Source organism: Rousettus aegyptiacus, unplaced genomic scaffold (genome assembly GCF_014176215.1).
Source record: "Rousettus aegyptiacus isolate mRouAeg1 unplaced genomic scaffold, mRouAeg1.p scaffold_m13_p_14, whole genome shotgun sequence".
Taxonomy (NCBI): domain Eukaryota; kingdom Metazoa; phylum Chordata; class Mammalia; order Chiroptera; family Pteropodidae; genus Rousettus; species Rousettus aegyptiacus.
In genome coordinates this window covers 38,488,249-38,502,423 of record NW_023416289.1, presented here as the reverse complement: position 1 = coordinate 38,502,423, position 14,175 = coordinate 38,488,249, and the positions used below count along the sequence as shown (strand labels likewise).

General features: G+C 41.0%; 1 pseudogene; it reads left to right on the top strand.

Annotated features, from left to right (window-relative positions):
- The first annotated feature begins 5,370 nt into the window (after positions 1 to 5,370).
- LOC118611517 lies at positions 5,371 to 5,489 on the top strand (annotated as a pseudogene).
- The last annotated feature ends 8,686 nt before the right edge of the window (positions 5,490 to 14,175 follow it).

Here is a 14,175-nt window from a genome sequence, read left to right as displayed (position 1 = left end):
GGCCCCAAGTTCCACATCCAGCAAGTAGTAAGTCCTGCCACATCCAGTGCGGCAATGGAGAACGTACCTGAGTGGGAGATGAAGAAAAGAAAGAAGACAGAAAGCTGGGGTCAGCAGGTCCACTGTTCACCGATGATGGACAATGGCACATTTTATTTTTGCAAGGCTGCTTTCATACAAGAACATACCATTGCTGCTGGCTTAAGCAGTTTCTCTAAAGCATAGCAACACTGTTTCTTCTACTTCTCCTAGGCTCATTTTCTCATTTATCTGCCTGTGGCTACATTTGTACTGTCTTGTTCTCAGAAGGAGTTTGCAAAGGCGAGGTAACCCTTCGTTGACCTCGCGGATTGCAAGGACCTTGTCAGTTTACAGTCCTCTCTCCACATCCAAGAGAAGCAGCAGAGGACCTGGGAGGAATCGCCCGAATCATGTGCCTCCTGAGGGCAACCTGACCCATCCCTGTTCTGTCTGTCTCCTCCATCTGTTTTGCTTCACTTCTGTGCTCCACTGGTGCGTGGGGTTAAGTTAAAAGCACGGGGTTAAGTCAAAATCCAGGCTGGCCTGTAGGAATCTTGTTTGTGTATTTTCACATTGTAGTTTCTTCATTTCAATTTTCTGTGCTGTCTTGTGCAAGCCAGCAAATGCTAGTGGAGGCATTTCTGTACATATGCAAAGTATTTTATCTGATGCCGTCTATGATGCTGTATCAAAATAAGGCATCTTTTAAATTTTTGTAAATACTCCAAAATTCCCATTTAAATGGATAGTTCCTTTTCACACTCTCCACATTGGGCAGGGGAATGTTTTTTCTCTTGATCTTAATAACAGACAATGTATGGAAAGTTTGAATTCTTATATCCCATAGGTAAAAATTTCTACTGGAATTGTAATTTTTCCCCTGACCGGCTCTGAAGTTGGTATCTCTGCAAGTGAATAGCGATCATTTGCATGTGTTTTTCTCTGAAATTTAATTTCATGTGTGTTGTCTGTTTAAATTGAGTTGTTTTTCTTTTCCAGTTGATGTAGAGAAAATCCTAGTCTTTATTTTCCTGTGCCATAGTAGGCTGCCATTTTCCCCTTGTGCTAAGTTCTTTATCATTTCCATGTTTCTATAATGATAGGGTTGAATGTCAGTCCTTCACTGAATCCAGTTTTATAATTCTGACCCCTGAGGTGCCTCATAGAGGTCCTTTCTGCCACAGCACCCCACCAGGCCAACGCCCTTTCAAATGACCAAGAAGAGAGCTGTCGCAGGCCCTGTTCTCACAGGGCGGCCACTGGTCAAGACACCTGATAGGATGTCATCCTGCCCTACACAGTGAACTGAGTGTGGATCAGCCCAAGGATGCGAGGTGAACTTTACTGGCGTGCTCCACCGAGCTCTAAAGAGCTTCTTCCAGGACCCACCTCCCGTTGCCAAGTCCACAGCCAGCAGAACTGATGTTTTCTCCTGTGACGTTCCCCAGTCTGCCAGCAGACACTAGTCCTGGGTCCTGTCCGTAATCCCCAGGCAGAAGCCAAACATCCATGTGTGGACTCAAAGCCCCCACACAGTCTGCCACTTGAAAATGTGGCTAGCGCTCGAAATTCAGCATCCAGGAATGTGTCGAGAGGTCTTACAAGGTACCAGTCCAGACTTGCCAGAACCAAAAAGCAAGACTCTTCTACAAGTTGAGTTCTCAGAGATCTGGTCTGGGGGTTATCTGGCTTTTCAGCTTCCTCCAATTACCTGGGCGTGGATCCACACACACCCCAGTGACCAGGAAGACACTAACCCTGATGTCCTACTTTGACCTTCAGGCTCCATCCAACTCACCTCATCTGAGCGCTGTCCCCAACTCCCACCATCCAGTACTGTTTCAGGCCAGCTGGAGAGAACGGTCTTCAGGAGATGAGACAAGGCATGGCACAGCTCCAAATCTCAACTGCTCCTGCCTCCATCCGTCCAGAGAAGTCTACGCGTGCTGGTCAGAGTCCTCACATCTCAGAGGAGTCCGAGGGACAGGTTGCCAGTGTCCACAAGGGTTTCCTCTGTGAAGACCTTCTGATCTCTTGCTACCCAGGGGAGTGACTGTAGAGCGAAGACAGGGCCTCAAGCCTCACGCGACCGAGGAGTAACTAAAAGCCTGAGGAGGGGAAGGGGCAGCAGCAGCTGTGTCCCATCAGTCAGAGTTTCCCCAGGTGGTGCCTGTGAAAACGCTGGAACTCCAAAGAACATTGGGCATCGGGGGACAGACACTGCCTTTATATTTTGTTAATTTAAGTTGTATTTCTAATGGAGCTTATAGAACAGTCAGATGTAGTCCTTTATAAGTAAGTTGTCCTTATGTAAGAAACAGTCAATGTGGGAAAACCGTGTTATCGTATAATGACTTCCAATAGGCTGCTGAATCATCCAACGACAAATAACACAGTCTCAAATTGAGTTTTACTCAAAAGTCAAATCTTATATTACATCACTTACACCTGCACAATGACCTTCAACTCACCTGAGACTCATCATACCATCATTATAATATGATGTATATGCCTGGAAGTTCATTAATATCATTATAACATACTGAATTCTGGGAAACTACATGTGGAGAAAGCAATGAGGGGTCACTTAGTCCTTTCAATCTTAGTAGTACATCAAGAAAGCCCACTCCTCTAAGAAAAGTAACCACACACAGCAAATAGGAATAAAAACCCCAAAGGCTTTGTTACTGGGCCTTCGAACCACACTTCACTTGCTTGGACCCGCTTCCACGTCTGGAAGTGTACTGTCTCTTTATTCTCCATTCCAATAAAGCCATTTTTTTTTTTTACTGCTGTAGTTCGGTATCTTGCTTAATTCTTTCTTTGAGACATCAAGAGCCTAGACAACATGTCAAGAGGGGAAACCTGCTCTCTCTTAACACTAACATCAACCTTTGAAAGCTTCCTGTGATTGACGCTGACTCATTTTAGCCCTCCTCTTCAACCCCAGATGTGCAAGAACTTCCGGGCTTTTGGACTCATGGTGAAGACCAGATGATGCACCACGAAGTGTGGGGGTGGGGCCTTTGGGTTTCAACAAGAAGGAGAAGGTATAACCAAGGAAATCCCAGCAACCCCAGGCCCTGGGCCCTTCAACAAAGAAAGGAACAAAGGAGATGAAAAGGAGAGCGGGCACAAAGGCAGAGATAAAAATCTGGAGGGTAAAAACATTTTCAGAACTGACATCCAAAGACATTGGACTTCTTGGACATTAAAGTACCAATGTAAATAAGTTCTGGTACCAATTCCAGTGTTGGTGGGGGACCCTCCATAGCAGCAAGCAATTCTTGGGACACCAGCTGGGTGTCCCACAATTCAGGTCAATTCTGATATTACCTACCCGGAGACAGCATCAGATATCCCAGGTTAAAGGTTCATCCCACAAAAGTGTCCCCACCTTACCCCCAACTTCAGATGCCAGTTGGAAGCCCAGACCGTTACTTTTGCCAATGTCTCACTAGCTACAAATTGGAGGTTCTGCGACACCCTCCAACTCAGGGTGCCTAATAGCGGTCCTGGTTGTTACCTGTACTTCTGACCCACTGGCTAAAATCAGAGGCTCCTACCTCCTCCTCCTTGGGTTTGATTAATTTCCTAGAGAGGCTCACAGAACTCAGAGGAACAGGATACTTTTTAGATTGCAGATGTTAAAACACAAAATTCAACAGAGTAGATTTGAAGATTTAGTTGACTAATTAAGCAATTTGTGAATCCAGTGGCATGGCTCTAGAAGAGTGTTCTGTACAAAAATGGAAGGTTTTTATAGAAAGTGGGGGTGGAGCAAGGGAGCTATTAGCGAAAGAAAAGAAAGTATTATTTTGGGGCCTGGACATCTTCTCTGGGGGAAGAGAAAAGAGTTGTTTATATTATGTAGAATGCCTCTTCTTTCTGTAAGAAATACACCAGTATTTCATGCAGGACAAGCTATTTGCAAGGATTTTCTTAAAACAACAACGACAAAAATAGTGCTTCAAATAAGTAAAGTTTTTTAGATAATAGACATGGATTAAGTTTAAGCACACCAGCGGGATCTGCAGAGAGTACAAAATGAGGAGAAAACTAATGAATGCAATCAATCTGAGAAGACTATCACCAATGATTGCTCGGTTTCATCATTTCGAAGAATCTCTCTAAGTGTCAAAAACTCTTGTAATAAAGATAGGAAGATTTTAAAATATCTTTTGTTACCTACACATTTACAAGGAAACACACAAGAGAAAAATCTGACGAATGACCGTGGGAAGGCTTTTAGCAGAAGCTCACATCTTACGAATCATGAGAGAATTCATAATGTAGGGGAAAAAAACTTACAAATGTAATGAGTATGGCGTAGCATTTATTCTATTTGCAAACTTCACTAAGTATTTAAAATTACGTAGTGGAGAGAAGTCACACGAATGTAATGTGTGTGGCAAGGGTTTTACTCAAAAGTCAAATCTTATATTATATCAGAGATGTCATACAGGAGGAAAAGCATATTCATTATAGATGTTATATTTTGAGTAATTATAAATGTAACATACATGTTCACACCAGTGCAGTGTTGAGAGAATTTATGCAGGAGAAATACCTTATGAGTGTCCTAAATGTAGTAAAGATTTTATCCAACATTCATAACTTAGGAGTCACAATACATCTCATACTGTAAAAATCTTTATAAATGTAATATGTGGCAAAGCTCTTACCCTATATGGAAATCTGACAATGCATCAGAAATTACGTACTGGCAGAAGCCACTCAAAAGTCAAATGTGCAGCAAGGGTTTTATCCAAAGATCAAGCCTAATGGTACATCAGAGATTCCATACAGGAGAAAAACCTTACAAATGTAATGAATGTGATAGGGCTTTTGCCATATGTTCACACATTTGTAGTCACAAGAGCACACATTGGAGAGAAGCTGTATAAATGTAATTATGAGTGTGCCAAAGCCATTAAAGAGCACGCACTTCTTACAAAACATGAGAATCCATACCGAGGGGACACCTTATAAATGCAATGAGTGTGGCAAATGTTTTACCCAATTTGTAAACCTTACCGCACATCAGAGCACACACACTGAAGAGAAACCACACAAATGTGTGTGGCAAAGTCTTTCATCAACATTCAAACCTTGTACATTACTGAAGAATGCATACTACAGAGAAACCTTACAAACTTAAGGAATGTGGCCAAACTTTTATCCAAAGTTTTGCAAACCTTGCTAGAAATCAGAAAATCCATACTGAATAGAAAAAAACCCCTCTAATTTATGTAGTAATGCTTTTATTCAAAGTCCAAACTTTGCGATTCATCTGCGAATTTATGGTAGAAAGTTAAAGATATGATTGAGATAAACTTTATGTATGTGGTCTACAGCCATGCCACCCTGAACGTGCCCAATCTCGTCTGATCTCGGAAGCTAAGCAGAGTCAGGCCTGGTTAGTACTTGGATGGGGAACCACCTAGGAATACCAGGTGCTGTAGGCATTAAAAAAATATATATGTATGTTGCACAGCCTGTAATCAGGGCTCACACAGCCTGTAACGAGGGCTCACACTTGATATATGAATATATATCCTTAAGAGAAACCACACAAATTATGGCAAGGCTTATCGACTGTTTAAGCCTCTGGAAAGATAACAATTCTTACTAGGGGAAAACCATTCAGATGTAATAAATGTGATGAACTTTACCAAAAATGTACAACTTTGTGATCACCAAAAAATTCATGTAAGATGGAAATCATACAGATGTCAAGACCTTCAAGCAATGACCTAAAAACATATCTCCCCCTAATTCTCCCCTCTTGCTGTTATCATTGGTATCATCATTATATCTTCCTTTTATTACTACAATGGACACTGAAACTGCTATCCATGGTCTATGAATTCAAACTATTTTCTGAATTAAATGTGAAGAGATTGGATTGTTTTTTGTTGAGATGTAGTTACATAAAACAAAATCCACACATTTTTAAGTGTACAGTGCAGTGGGATTTAGTATATTTACAATGTTTTCCAAGCAAAATGCTTTCATCTTTCATCACCTTCCCCACCTCCCGTAGAAAATCCTATGCCCTACGGGAGTTATTTTATACTCTAACCCCCATCCAAAAGAAAGCATTAAGCTACATTCTGCATTGATGGGTATAGTTTTCCTGGGCATTCTGTATGAATGTGGTCATACTAGATGTGACCTTATGTTTCTCTTCTTCCAGGTAGTAAAATATTTCAAAAGTCATTCATGTTGCAACACTTATCAATGCCTCATAACTTCTTATTGCTGAGTACCCATCCACAGTTTACTTATCCATTTTTTTGTTTGGTGGAGGTTTTGCTTCTTTCCACTTTTGGACTGTTATTAAAAATTCTCCTATAGAACGAAAAAAATGGCGCCCAAATCAAAGTTGTGATGGAAGCAAGGAGCAGCAGCCGGGAAAAATCGCCTGGGATCTAGATGTGCAAGCCATACAACTAGGGAAAATCCCTGCAATGGCAGAAAGTAAGGCAAGATGAGGACACGGGGCTGCCCGGTTTCAGGGGCTAAGTGAGACAGAGGCTTTGGCAGCAGCAGAAGCCTCTTAAAGGGGTTGCGACTGAGAGCGGATTTTCGTGGTGATGGACCTGCTCGCTCTGAAAACTGCCGATTGGGCTGCGTGCAGTGGGGACCAGGGATTACAGGTAGACATTGTCGGAGTTAAGGCTGAGGCGAGACCCACCCTGTACAGAAGTGCCGGCAGTATCCATTGTTCCCTGATGAGCCCTCCCCACTACCAGCACACTGAACACAGTGCCACCATAGTCACGTGGTCATCAAACTGGATAACAGAGGTCACTCAGCCCAGAGGATTACGTGAAACCCTGCCTCTCCCAACTTGTATCCCCACCCAAGCCACATCCAGGTGTATCCTCAGAGAGTCAGGTGCTCGTTGCGGAGCAGTGCCTAGACTCACGCTGGAGGCAGCTGGCCTCGGTTTCTGGTGTGCTTTTGAGGCAACTATAAGCACAGCATGTTTGGATTGCTTGCTGAATCTTAATAGGTGGCCCCAGAGGGATAGAGGCTTGGGCTAAGTTTTGCCTGCAGCTGAAGCCTTCTCAGGACTGTGCCACTGGACAGACACCTACTTTACAAATCCACACTAATAAGACCGGGAGACTTAGGAGCTTTGCTTAGTACATACAAACAGACATGGAAAGGCAGCCAAAATGGAAAGACAAAGAAGCAGAAGCCATATGAGAGAACAGAACAGAGATCCAGATATAATGGAGTCAAGTAATCTAACAGATGCAGAGTTCGAAACACTGGTTATAAATGCTCTATGAACTTTTGGGAAGTGTAGAGAACTTCAACAAAGAGATAAAACACATACAAATGGAAATGGAAATTATAAAAGGGAACCAGTCTGAAATGAAGAACACATTATCTGAAATGAGAAGTATATTAGATGGAATAAGCAAAGGAATAAACAAAGTGAATTTTAAAAATGATCAAATGCCCTATCTAGAGGATGGGAAAGCCAAGGACAGTCAATCAGAATGGCAAGAGATAAGATGCCAAGAATATAAAAATAATTTAAGGAGCATATGGGGCACTATTAAGGGTCCAAATATCTGTCCGAAGAAAATCAAAATGTTGAACAGCTGTCTGAAGAAATAATGATGGAAAGCTTCCCTAACCTGGTGAAAGAAATGGACATAAAACCCCGGGAAGCTCAGAGAATCCCAAGCCCAGGGATCTGAAGAGGCCCATACCCAGAGACATCATAATTAAAATGGCAAAGCTTAAATACAAAAAAAGAATATTAAAAGTAGCAAGAGAAAATCAGGTAGTTACCTACAGGGGAATACCCATAAGACTGGCACCCGATTTCCCAAAAGAAACTATGCAAGACAGAAGTGCTTGGAAAAAAAATATTTGATACTATGAAGATCCAGGATCTACAACCAAGGATACTTTGTTCAGCAGAGCTATCATTTCGACTTAAAGGACAGATAAAGAGCTTCCCAGGCAAAACTAAGCTAAAGGAATTTATCGCCACCAAGCCAGTATTACAGGAAATGCTGGAGGGACTTCTTTAAGAACAAAAAATACAAAAGACTCACTTCAGATTAAAAGACACACACAGACTAAAAGGAAGAGGATGGAAAAGATATTGCTTTTGTTGCAGGAAGTTTCACCCGACAGAGGAATTTGTACGCTCACACAACTTTGTTAGAGAAAGGAGAATTTATTAGCCAGTGGAACGGGTGGGGCTTAACAGCACCAAAGCACAAGCTCTCCTTGGTTAGATTTATTACAGTTTATATACCTCTGCAGTGTCCATGCAAAAGGTGTGTGATTCCTTTGTCTGAAGTTTTACGTGTGCCTCATGACTCAGGATGGGGAGGGGGAGTTTCAGCTGGGGCCTGCAAGACAGGGGAGGAATTTCCAGACCACTGGTCTTATCTATTTACAGGTGTTTGTCTTGTAGAACCCATGACCTTGGCGTTATCAGCACTATTATTGGATTCTTGAACGGAGAGATGGGACACCGAGTCTATGAGCAGGAAGCAGCACTTATTAATGCTGGCACATGCTCAGCGGATTCCTATCCAAAAGCTGAGCCCTGATTGTAACATAACAGGCAGTTTTATATAGTCTTGCTATTCCTACCCAGCTACAGAGATAAGGAAGAACATTAGTCGGAATGCAAGCCATGAATCAACAAATGTGAGCTGGAGAGTCCTTGAGGTGGGGGAGGTAGCTATGGTAAAATATGGTAGCTGGAGAGTCCTGGGTAGTGGGGGGAGGGAAAGGGCAGTCAGGAATGGACTTTAACCAGCCGAGTCAGTCATTTCTGCAAGCGCTTTCCTTTGCATTTTTCAGATGCCTCCTCTCCTTTCTTATTTTGATGGACGTAGAAGGTATTTAAGTCAGACAGAGAAAGATAAACACAATATGATTTCACTTATATGCAGAATCTAAGGAATAAAAAGAACAAACTAATCAAAAATGACTCACAAATATACTGTACCATTTGGTGATGGATGGGGGTAGGGGGATTTGGGGATTGGGAGAATGGGGTGAAGGGTTAAAGAAGTACCAATTAGTAGCTGATGGATATTCAAGGGGATGGGGAGCTTGGCATAGGGAATGCAGTTAGCATTAATACATTGGCTAGGTGGAGGGTCAGGGGAGGGAGGGAGCAATTGTGGGGATCGTTTTACGAACTATATAGATGTCTAACCAATGTATTCTGTACTTGAAACTAATTAAAATAAATAAACTATTTTTTAAAAAATTCTCTTATGGATAATCTGTTAAAATAAATATAGTTATTTACAAAAAAAATTGATACAAAAGTAGGAATGGATAAAAAAATTATATATCAAGAACATAAAGTGGGTGATCCAATCCCCAATACATTCACTTTTGTGGAGAGCAGATTGTAAACTGACAAGGTCCTTGCAGTCTGCAAAAGCAACCAAGGGTTATCTCGACTCCGCAAACTCCTTCTGAAAACAAGAAAGTACAAATGTAGCTGCAGGCAGGCAAACGAGCTGAAGGTCATGATAAGATATGGCTTGGGAAAAGTAGAAGAAACAGTGTCGTTCTGCCTAAGGGAAACTGCTTATGCCAATTATTATGTTCTTGTATAAAAGCAGCTTGCAAAAATAAAACTGCACCATTGCTCCACCGTCGGTGGACTGTGGACCTCTTGATCCCAGCTTTCTGTCTTCTTTCTTTTCTTCATCTCCCACTGTTCCCACTCAGCTATGTTTTCCAGAGCTCGCTGGACATGGCGGGATTTACCACGTTCTGGACGCGGCAGGTGGTGCCCAAACAGGGATCTGAGTACAGGAAGACGTAAAACAGGTAAGGTGGGGAGACTCCCTTGGAAGAGTGTGCACAAAAGAATAAAAGAGAGGCGGAGGGAGAAAATACACATAACAGCCTGGTAGAATCAAGAGAGAGAGAAAAAAACACGTGTTAAGTAAATTTAAGGCATTAAGTAAATTTAAGGAATAGGCTGTAATAATCAGGAGTAAAACATAGGACAACAAGGGTCAAAGGACCACAATATTTTTGTACAGATGCTTAAAGGTATGCTTAGGGCTCGAGGATGTAAGTATGCGCACTCACCAGATTCAGTAATTTTTAAATCTTGTGCAAGAACCCCGTCCTTGGTTCCCAGAGGAGGGAACTGTAAACAGTCAGATCCGGGAGAAGACTGGGAAGCAATTACAAGGGCACTGTAACTCCGAGGGGCCTGATAAGATCCCCATTTTCACATTTTCTTTATGGTCTTTAATAAGAAATTGTCTTGATTCTACTCAGGAGAATCAGAGACTCCTGGGAGGAGCAGGTAATGAGGTAGTTGCTGGACTGCTAAAGACTTCGGAGGGGCATGAGGACCTTCGTACTCCTCCACCACCTTCTGTTCCTCCGCCACCAGCCACCATCGCCTCCTGAGTATAAGCAAGAAATAGAAGGGGAGAAGAGGACAATCAGGAATGAACTTTAACCGGCTGAGTCGGCATCCCCAGGAAGTTACAAATACTGATGATAGGGAAATATGAATATGTGCATGACCTCTGATTTATATTTGTCTGTGTTATATGTAATATGGTGGTTCAGTTAAGAATTCTAACTATGATAGAAAGGAAAATGTATGTTTTTGGTAACAGAAGGTATAAGGTATAGAGATTTATTTTGAAAGAAATTAAAGGAAAGGTGTTTGTCTTAAACTTGATTATTTCTGAATGAGTGAGAAGAGGCAAATTGAAGGAATGAGGAAAGTAGTAGAAGGTTTGTGAAGAGAAATCCTGAGAGGAAATTTTATGTGATTAAGCTAAACAAGATTGGAAATTTAAATGCCAAAAGAAAGCTAATACCACATTAAAGTTGTATTTTAATGTTTCTTAGATTATTAGTCTGCTACTGATGTTATGGAAAAGTTTTCTGAGTAAAAAACAAAGATTCCATGCTTAATCAAAATAATTTCTGTGTTTTATGTTGCCTGAACCAGTTTCTTATAAGTCCTCATGGGTTCCTCCAGAAAATAAGCTGGAAAGTGCAACCTATTCCTGTGAACCCATGGAAGATCTTAAGCTCTTGTTCTGGAAACTATGTAAGTCCACATGTCCCAGGGAATCGGGGAACTTTTGTGTAACTTGAATTAACAAACTGCCATTAAAAAGTAACTTCATTGTCAATTATCTCTACTATTAATTTTGACTTTTTAAAAAAATCTTTTTGCTAAGTTTATATCTTCTAGGTTACAAGGCTTCCTACCACTTCTACATGCCGGAATGACCTCACATTGTCTGCCTCCAGGGTCCTTGGAATAGACTTTTGGAGATTTTTATTCCCAATAGGCAGGGACTACAGCCCTATCTCAGCTTTGAAGGAGTTACACAAGATAGACCTTCCTCCCTCAACATCCCCTTAAGAATAAGGGAATAAAATCTCTGAATGGAAATTATGTAGAGAGGAGGAAAGAAAATTGAGGTGTTTGTCGGACCACATTTGGAGAATACAATACCTCCGAATGGGATTAGAATAAAGTTAAATTACATTTACAAGGAATATGGACTGACAATAATGCCAGTCTCAATGTGGCCGATCTTCATAAACATATTCTTGACATCCCAAACAGCAGAGCCTTTATTGTGGGTCTGGCAAAATTAGCTAAGAAGATTTTAGATGATTTGAGAGGCTTTAAATCTTACAATTTTCTTAAACATACTGCCTGGTACTTATTTAGTCTGCTATTGTTGCTGGGGGGGTTTGTTTGTTTGTTTTGTTTTTGTTTGTTTGTTTTCCTATTCTCATTTGGGTGCCAAGTCCTCCAGGGACAGTTGCAAGACTTCCAATAGGCTGCTGAATCATCCAACGACAAATAACACAGTCTCAAATTGGTCTGCATTCACTGTGGCTTCAAGGTAAAACGAAAGGGGGAGATGTAGAGAGAAGATTGTAAGCTGACAAGGTCCTTGCAGTCTACGAGAGCAACCAAGGGTTACTTCGCCTCTGCAAACTCCTTTTGAGAACAAGAAAGTACAAATGTAGCTGCAGGCAGGCAAACAAGCTGAAGGTCAAGATAAGATATGGCTTGGGAAAAGTGGAAGAAACAGTGTCGTTCTGCCTAAGGGAAACTGCTTATGCCAGTTATTATGTTCTTGTATAAAAGCAGCTTGCAAAAATAAAACTGCACCATTGCTCCACCGTCGGTGGACTGTGGACCTCCTGATCCCAGCTTTCTGTCTTCTTTCTTTTCTTCATCTCCCACTGTTCCCACTCAGCTATGTTTTCCAGAGCCGCACTGGACGTGGCAGGATTTAACACTTGCTGGGTGTGGCAACTTTTATATTAACCATAAAACCTAGTCCTAACAACAACATTTTTTACCATATTCCATTGTATAGCTTTTAAAGAAATGTAGTGAAAACATAAGGAAAAGTAAAAAATACACAGACACTTTTAACCAATTAGACAACTACCAAGGCAGTATACGTATCAAGTAAACATTAAAGTGGTTTCTTGTTATTATAATTAGTATTAATTTTTAACTTCCTAATTTACACTTTTCCTGTACTGTTAACTGATGGAAAACATAATTGATGCTATACACATATGGGCGTTCATGTACATATGGGTGTACATGTTAAGGGAGGAAAATTTTCAAATGGCCAACTTCTGCTCCTATAATCTGCTTGCTTGTTTAATGTCATTTTAGGCTTTCTAAGCTACCTCCTCTGGAAGCTGGGGGCTGATCTCTTCTAACCCTGCGTGGTAGAGAGTCAGTCGCCAGCTGCCAGCCGCCAGCCGCCAGCCAGCTAATAAAGGCTCACAATTCATCAGAGTTGGCTCCGTGGGTCTTGGATTGGATTGCACCACAACATACACATGTCTGTACGTACTTTCATAAATAGACAGACACATGCATCTATGTATGCACAAACATGTTGCTTGTGATTTATTTTGTGGTATTTTCTAGTGCCTCCTGTAAGCTCATTTTTCCATTTTTTTTGTGGAATTTATTCAATATTTATTAAGGCATTTTTTTGGTTTGTTTTTCAAGTTTTTGAATCTGTAGGACAAGTCTTAGTAAGAATGTGCAGAAAAGTGAACCCTTGTACACTGTAGGCGGGATTGTAAATTAGTGTGCCACTAATGGAAAACAGTATGACGATTCCATAAAATTTTAAAATAGAGCTGCCATATGGTCGAGCTTATTTGGGTAAGCTGGATCATATGGGTGTTTACCCAAAGAAAATAACTCATTGGAAAAGATGTATGTACCCCTATGTTCGCTGCAGCATTAGTGGCACTAGCCAAGAAATGGAAGTCACCTAGATGTTCATCATTAGATGAAAGGATAAAGAGTATTTGATATATATACATAATATGTGTGTATGTATATTTACCAATAAATAGCATTCACCAATAAAATGTATGAAATCTTGTGGTTTGCAAAAACGTGGATGGACCTAGAGGTTATTACGCCAAGTGAAATATGTCAGACAGAGAAAGACATACTGTATGATCCACATGTATGTGGAATTTAAAAAAATAAATGAACAAACAAACCAGAAAAAGTCTCATAGACACACAGAGGACAAGCTGATGGTTGACAAAAGGGAGGGAATGGATGATGGGAATAAAAATAAACAGCAAAGTGAGTTTTAAAAAAAGCTGATAACTGGGCCTGTTCGACATGTGGCCAACTGGAAAACTGGCAGGATGCCACTGAGAAAGATACGGAAACTGGTTTTAGGCAGGCTTTGATGACATTTCAATATTCCTAGTGGAAAAAGCAAAGCTTTTAAGTGGGTAAGGGAACATCCATCCCCAGCCCAGGATTTTTCCAGTCAGAGGCAGAACCCTTTCTATCTTAGGGAAAAATAAATTTTGATGAAAAGAAATAAAGAGAATTGATGAGAGATGAAAAGCAACAATCAAAACCTGTACTACATTATTTTTCAGAGAATTTGCTAATATTGAAAGAAATTAAACATAACATTGCAATAGTTTGTAATAACAAAATGTGTGAGGTTTAAGGGAATATTTTCCATTCCACAAGGCAGAGTTTCCACTGAAACTCTCCCTCGGAGTCAAAAATTCTACACTCAGGAGAGGACACTGTTCAAAAGGTGCCAACCTTTTCCACAATCACAATCAAAGAAGGCC